The sequence below is a fragment of the Phoxinus phoxinus genome, assembly GCF_949152265.1.
Source record: "Phoxinus phoxinus genome assembly, chromosome: 8".
Lineage (NCBI taxonomy): Eukaryota > Metazoa > Chordata > Actinopteri > Cypriniformes > Leuciscidae > Phoxinus > Phoxinus phoxinus.
Window position 1 is genome coordinate 25,181,029 of NC_136883.1, and position 7,624 is coordinate 25,188,652.

A 7,624-nucleotide genomic window follows, 5' to 3' on the forward strand; every position below is an offset into this window, starting at 1 on the left:
GACACTAAACAAGCGGTTTGTGTGATAAAACGAACAGTATTTAAATAGTTTTTATCTCTTTTACACAACGACGTCCAAGTGATCTGTTTACACCGGATTTCTTCCCCAGAAACTAATCTAACCGCCTTCGATTGGACGTTGCATTTTTAAACTCAGCAGAAACGCGTGTGATTGGCTGTACGGCTCAACGCATGCCTTTGATTGACCTGAACAATGAAGCGAGTAGTGTGTCAAGATAGAAGGCTTACAAATTGGGAATAAGTGAAAACTCAACACTCCCGGATAAGTTCGCGCGAGCTTAGGCCATCAATGTGCAATTACGATGGGGAATTTTTTATTTTGGACTTTTCTCTGCATGCTTTTGGATACAGTACATATATACCTGCATTATATGACTGACAGACAAGAACGGTTTGACCTAAAAATATCAAAATTGAAACTACTGCAGAGACAGACACCTACATCTTGGATGCACTTCAGGTAAGATAAAACATACCAACATTTAATTTCAAAGTGAACTATCCCTTTAAGTAAAATGTTTCCTATAGATTCAACAGCACTTTATGAATAAACTGAGAAGTTAGTGTACTCTAAATATGGGCATAAATAAGTGCAAAAAACAGCAGCAGTGCACTGACCAAGACTTGGTAGACATCACCACCTCATCTTCAATCAAAACATCCAGTGAGTTTAAAGACAACGTTCCTCCTCACCGATGGCGACACTGCTGCACCTGGTCAAACTCCTTTTTCTAAATGCATAAAAAAAAAAAAAAAAGTAAAGTGTTAGTGTATGTCACCACATATCATAAAAACAACCCTTTTGAGGGCAGACATTTAAATTTTCATAAATTAAAATAAAGGCGTGAAGGATCAGAGTAGTGTTTATTCAGTAGGGTTTGTGCCCATTTAAAACCCTGTAGTAGTTTTCACAACACGTCTTCCAGAGATGTTTGTCAGAAGGATTTTATTGGGAAAAAATGTCAGGGGTTTATCGGTTGTATGTTCTAGAGCTTAAAAAATAAAAAATAAAATGTAATTTGGCATCAGTCGTTTCTTTATTACAAAGTAGAAAGTAAAGTGGTACTTAAAAAGGATAGTTCACCCCAAAATGAAAATTCTGTCATCATTTACTCACTATCACATCATACCAAACACAAGAATCTTGTTTTTTATATATATATATATATATATATATATATATATATATATATATATATATATATATATATATCCATGGGACCATCCATCAAAAGTCTAGACAATCAGTTTAGCTTCAAGTACATAAAGACATAGCTAATCCATACGAATAAAGCAGTTTTATACAAGCCTTCCAACAAGACACAGGCTTGATTAATACATTTAATTGAGAAGCTTGAGATAGCACAAACTGAGGTTTGTGTCAAGCAAGCACGATTGAGCTTCCCTTTAAAATATTTGCATTACATGTGTGTATTGTTGAATGTATATTATGTGAATAAAAGACTAAATTAACTTACTTTCTGAAGCTTAAAAATAAAGATTTCCTAGACTTTCAATGGATAAAATATGACAAAAATGATGAAATATATTATTTATTTATTTTTCTTAAGATTAACAAAATTATGGTTTTGGAACATGAGGGTGAGTAAATCATGACCATTTTCATTTTATTTTTAGGTGCACTATCCAAGTCATGCATGTATGCTAATGTCAGCTAAAAGGATAAAGTATTCCTAAGTAAATAATGTAGTCCTGACATGTTTCCTACCTTGTGTGTCTTGAAATCATCAGCTGACTCTTCCTTTGAGATAGTAGACATGTCAGGATCGTAGTTCTAATGACATCAATGCCATTTTTGCACTTGAAGGCAAAACACAAAACAATGGTAATGTAACACAATTAAGCAACATTTATTGAGTTTATTTTTATGATTCATAAGACAACTTTCAACGACTGCAAACCTAGTATTAGCAATTACCTGACACCTTTATACAAAATCCAAGGCAAACTTCAGGATAAGTGGAAATATAACACAAATTATATATTTTTATCCATTTTAAGAAAGTATACTATAGCTAGAATATTCAAGACTTCACTGGTATTCTTCTGAAGTAATACAAAGTTACTCTGAATCATAGACAGACTGAAATTTAAGTTGAAATTGAACTTCGCCAATAGGTTCTAAATAAAAAATGGTGGCACACTTCATTACATAAAACATCATTAGTCCTTGGATGTCATGATGTTATTCATGTGGTGCAAGAAACAAAATGGTTTGATGTTAGTTGAGGTTTGCGTAATTTTTCGTTTGGGCTGTGTATGAGTTGATCAAAGATTTAAATTTAATTCTAAAAATATTGCATTTCTTCAGAAGGTTTTTTTTTGCCACTTGTGCTGCAAGACATCTCTGAAACTGAACAATGTAACGTAACAAACAATGTATTTAAATAACTGGTCATAATATGTGACCATTTACATCTCATACAACACTAAAAACAATCAGTTTTTTTTATTATTATGTGAATTCTAACTTTACTTACTTCGTTTTAGGCTCATAGTATTGCATCATCTTGTTGACATTGATATCACACCATCCCTCACTGCCTTTACTCTGAAAATATTTATTTACAAAGCATGAAAACAACATTGTTAGTGTGGGTTTGGGTTTCAAATTAGAAAACGTGAGAAGCAAATAACAGTCTAAAATGTTAACTAATGTTAGCAAAACAGCCATCATAATCGGTCCTCGAGCCACTTGTTCACCGAGACTTCGGCTGCTTTAGTAATAAGCATTACATGGATATGCTAGATAAAATTGACGAAACAGATCATAAAACGATTAACAAAAAGTTTTAACATTGTAATGTATGAATGGATGGGTTTGCGTTAACGTTACCTGTTGTTTATGTGGTGTGAATGACGGTTAGAGATGTAACGTTAACGTTAACGTTAGAAGATGGTCCGTCCGTCAGCCGTCTCCGTTTTAAAATAAAATAAAAAATGTTTGTCCAACTGTGAGAAATCAAACACAATATTTATTAATTTCCCACTGACAAACTGTGGTGGTGTAAAACACTGCATATTTAACGTAACACATGCCGCTAATAACTGTCTTTGATGTAACGTTAACGTAAGTTAACTTAATGGCGCGCGCGCGTTGGTTCCGTTTCTTTGCTAGCTAACATTAGCTGCTACGTACATTAGCTACTGGGATGGTTAACCTTCAGATAAAGAAGTACGACAATAAGACACAAAACGTTCAAATGTGCTTTAAATGGGGATAAAGAAGTTCGAAATGCTCACCTGTTATTTTTCTTGACCGTTAGCAGTCCTGCTGTGACCCGTGAGTGATGTGAGCGCGCAGCCAGTGTGGGGGATGGGCGCCTGGGGCCCTGGGCAAACAAACGACTGCCTGAGAGAAAATGCGCGCGTTTTTTTTTTGCTTCTTGTGAAACACTCCTGGATAATATTTTGCCATGAGTAAAAGTAGTTAAGTCTTAATGATTTATGTGGCTTTATGATTTAAATTAGATTTATGTATTTACTATTGTTTATGTTTTTATTTGATTAGCTTTTAGTTTAGTTATAAAAGAAAACGGCATAATAAAATGAGCCCTTATGCTATACAAACGTAATTTCTCAGAGACAATTATTTAAAAGAAATTAGAAATCATGGAGTAAGTAAAAAAAATATATATATAGGCTATATATATATATTGTGGTCAGGCATAGACGTAAACTATCAGATTAAATTAATTTCTGAGTTACTTGATTGGAACTTGTTCTATTAAAATGAAAACATCAAGTTAAGCCAAAGAGTAACCGTTACAAGTCAGTTTAACATGATGCAATAGTGTTTGAACATTAAACCTGATACAATGGTGTTAAATCGAAATGAATGGTTTAAACAAAGTGAACAACATCAAAGAATCATTTTTTTGAGTGAGGGAACAAATCAAACTAATCACTATGGGTAATACGCTTTTCTTTTTGTCTGCTTTTTTTCTCTCTCTTCTTCTTATGGACACTTTACAAGTGGGATCATTGAATGTTAAAGGGGTGGTAAAGTATTATTTTACTTTTCTAACTTTAGTTAGTGTGAAATGTTGCTGTGAATATAAAAAAAATAGAAGAGGAAAAGTTGTTGTATAAGAGGACATTTGTGAGTCAGCTCAAACTTTAGCATCCATCTTTTCACATGCAATAGAAAGTCCCCATGTGTGCATCTCACAACAGTTCCTATACGAGCGATTTATAGATTACCATGACAGAATATCCTAATTGAAGGTAGTTAACTCCACATCAGCAACATAAATTCATCAACTAACCATTCAGAGACACCCTGTTGCATTCTTTGTGTTGTCACTTCTTCTTGAGTCTCCCCATCTTTGTCTAACTCCGTTTTAACATTAAAGGCAGAACAGTTTCTGTCATTTTTTTTGTGTCTGCGTGAGGGTATTTTGTGCTAAAACTTCACACACACACTATGGGGACATCAGAGATTTATTTTACATCTTGTGATAATGGCATTTTACTACCCCTTTAATGGGATGAGAGATAGGAGGAAGGCAGAAACTCATCATAGAACTATCATAGAATTTGAACTGTTCACTTGATCCTTCTTTTAAAAGAAATGGAAAAGAATACAATTTTCAGTCACCTACTGTTTTAGCTAATATCATTGAAACTTTTAACTTCACAGATAGTTGGAGAAAAAATTATATCTTGGTAAAACAATATTCTTGGGTAAATGTGAATGTGGGGAGAATTTCAGCTGCACGTTTAGACAGATTGTATTTATCAAACAATATGAAAAACAGAGTTGTACATGCAGCTATTGTCCCCACATATTTTCCTGACTAAGCTTATTACTGTTGACTGCACTTTGATATCTAGAAGAAATAAGAGTTCTGCCAGAAAGACTCAGGAGAATAAATGCCGTAACCAGTATACATTTATTAACAGCTCAGCAAGCACAATATGATATAATGTTCTTTGGCGTAGGCCCCATCCGTAGCTTGCATTCCGAGGGTACGGAATCTGCATATCCTGCCTGAAGACGAAGGCAGGGGCGCAGCCGACCCCCGGGAGTTATAGGAACTCAAACGTGTGTAAGTTTTGATATTTTATACTACGAGTATTTAGAGCATGATTGGATAAAGAGAAAGTGATCAGTGACGTAACAATTTAGTCTTCCCGGCAGAACTTACGCTAAATCTTTCATTTATTGGCATTTTAATGTAAAGTTAGCATACTGCAAGAAAAGTTATTTTTTTGTGAATCCTTTTTAAGCATTTTTGGGAAACATGGAAAAGTGAAAAAAGTATTATGAAAATGTAATTCGTTGGTAGGAAATTGGTAAAACGCATATAAGGGACTTACTCAACTTTGTGTTTGAAACTTTGGAATGGGTTGAGAAAGAAATTCTAGTCATTTAAGAGAACATGATGAGAGAGTAGGCCCAGTCCTTAGAGAGCAATGCGAGGGTAGCGGAATCTGCATATCCTGCCTGAAGACGAAGGCAGGGGCGCAGCCGACCCCCCTGGAGGTAAGGAAGGGACCGTCCTGGTGGTGGTGGGGAGGATGAAGGGAAAGGTACCATCTTGGTGGTGGTGGGGAGGGTGAAGGGGGAAGGTACCATCTTGGTGGTGGTGGGGAGGGTGAAGGGGGAAGGTACCATCTTGGTGGTGGTGGTGGGGAGGGTGAAGGGGAAGGTACCATCTTGGTGGTGGTGGGGAGGGTGAAGGGGAAGGTACCATCTTGGTGGTGGTTGGGGAGGATGGAGGTAATTGGCAGCGTCAGCATCTGCGAACTCAGACGAATGTAAGTACCAATCTTTTATACTGTGAGTGTTAGCACGTGATTGGTTAGAATGAAGTATTACGTGGCACGCTGATTGAGTCTTCCTGGCAGAACTTACGCTGAAGCTTTCATTTTTATCATTGAGAGGTATGTATGGGCCTACTACTTCTTTTTTTTAAAAATTGGAACATAAAAGTGTACAAGAAAAAAAATGTATAGTTTGAAAAACAGTACGATACCAGCAATGTATTCTAAGTTATATTCTGCTGAGAACACAGATGAGAAGAGCCAAAATGAACTTTTACAGAACCTTCTGGGTTAGCTTTACCCTGTTTAACCGCTGAAGATAAACAAACTTTGGAATCAGAACTTAGCCTACCTTTGGGGAATTAAGTGCTGCAGTATTAGGACTTGCCTCAGGTCCCAGGTAGATGGTCTCCGTGGCGAGTTTTACAAGCACTTCTGGACCTTAATTGGAACTGATTTCTATGAAGTACTACAAGAAGTTTTTCGTATAGGTTTGATGCCTAAAAGTTGTCAACGAGCAGTTTTAACTTCACTGCCCAAGAAAAGTGATCTTACCTTAAAGAACTGGAGACCTGTTGCAGTTTTATGTTCCGAATACCAACTAATATCTAGTGTTTGGTTAAACAAAATAATGCACAGAATTATACACAACGATCAATCCTATTGTATAAAAGATAGATGTATCACTGACAATTTGCATTTAGTATGTTATTAATTATGCCTTGAAAAATAATGTTGATATAGGAGTGTTATCATTAGTTCTACCAGAAAGACTCGGGAGATAAATTGATATAACAGCGTATATTTATTAAGAGCCCAGCAAGCATGCATTTATAAAGTTCTTTGGCGTAGGCCCCGTCCTTAGAGAGCAATGCGAGGGTAGCGGAATCTGCATATCCTGCCTGAAGACGAAGGCAGGGGCACAGCCGACCCCCCTGGAGGTTAAGGAAGGGACCATCCTGGTGGTGGTGGGGAGGATGAAGGGGAAGGTACCATCTTGGTGGTGGTTGGGGAGGATGGAGGTAATTGGCAGCGTCAGCATCTGCGAACTCAGACGAATGTAAGTACCGATCTTTTATACTGTGAGTGTTAGCACATGATTGGTTAGAAGTGAAGTATTACGTGGCACGCTGATTGAGTCTTCCTGGCAGAACTTACGCTAAAGCTTTCATATCAGGAAAAGGCATTTGATCGAGTTGATCACCAGTTTCTTTTCAGAGTTATAAAGGCTTTTGGTTTTGGAGACGATTTTTTTGCAATGATAAAATTGTTGTACAATAATGCCACATGTATGACAAAAATGGCGGGTGGACTAAGTGTTCCTGTTAAAGTACAAAGAGGCATAAGACAGGGATGCCCACTCTCAGGTCAACTAGTATGGTCATTGAACCTCTCCTCTGTAAATTGAGAGAAAAGTTAACGGGATTACAAACAAATGTTTCAAATTGTAATAATTGTGTAAAAATCTCAGCATATGCTGACGATATCACTGTGGTTTTAAGAAATGGATATGATGTTCAGGTTTTAACATATATTTTAGAGAGTTATGGGAAAGCTTCATCTGCCAGTAAATTGGGATAAAAGTGTTGCCCTCTGGTGTGGTGTGGATTATAATGGTCTGAGACTTCCAGCTAGTTTACAGTGGGGAAGGGCTGGGTTTAGGGTATTTTTAGGCAGAGAGGAATATAAGAGACAGAATTAGGAGGGCCTGGTGGAAAAGGTGTGTGCTCGGTTGTCTTACTGGAATTGGCTGCTCCCCCAGCTACCGTACAGGGGAAGAGTTTTGGTATGGCATTCCTTATGGCATAAAATGA

At 36.8% G+C, this 7,624-nt stretch overlaps 1 long non-coding RNA gene across 1 annotated transcript; it reads right to left on the bottom strand.

Annotated features, from left to right (window-relative positions):
* Positions 1-537: 537 nt before the first annotated feature.
* Positions 538-3,375, bottom strand: LOC307002888. The gene is made up of 5 exons (XR_013798570.1): positions 3,285-3,375; positions 2,878-2,993; positions 2,522-2,592; positions 1,750-1,841; positions 538-751 (listed from the first exon to the last, which is right to left on the bottom strand). It is a non-coding gene; the product is annotated as an uncharacterized lncRNA (long non-coding RNA).
* Between the last annotated feature and the right edge of the window lie 4,249 nt (positions 3,376-7,624).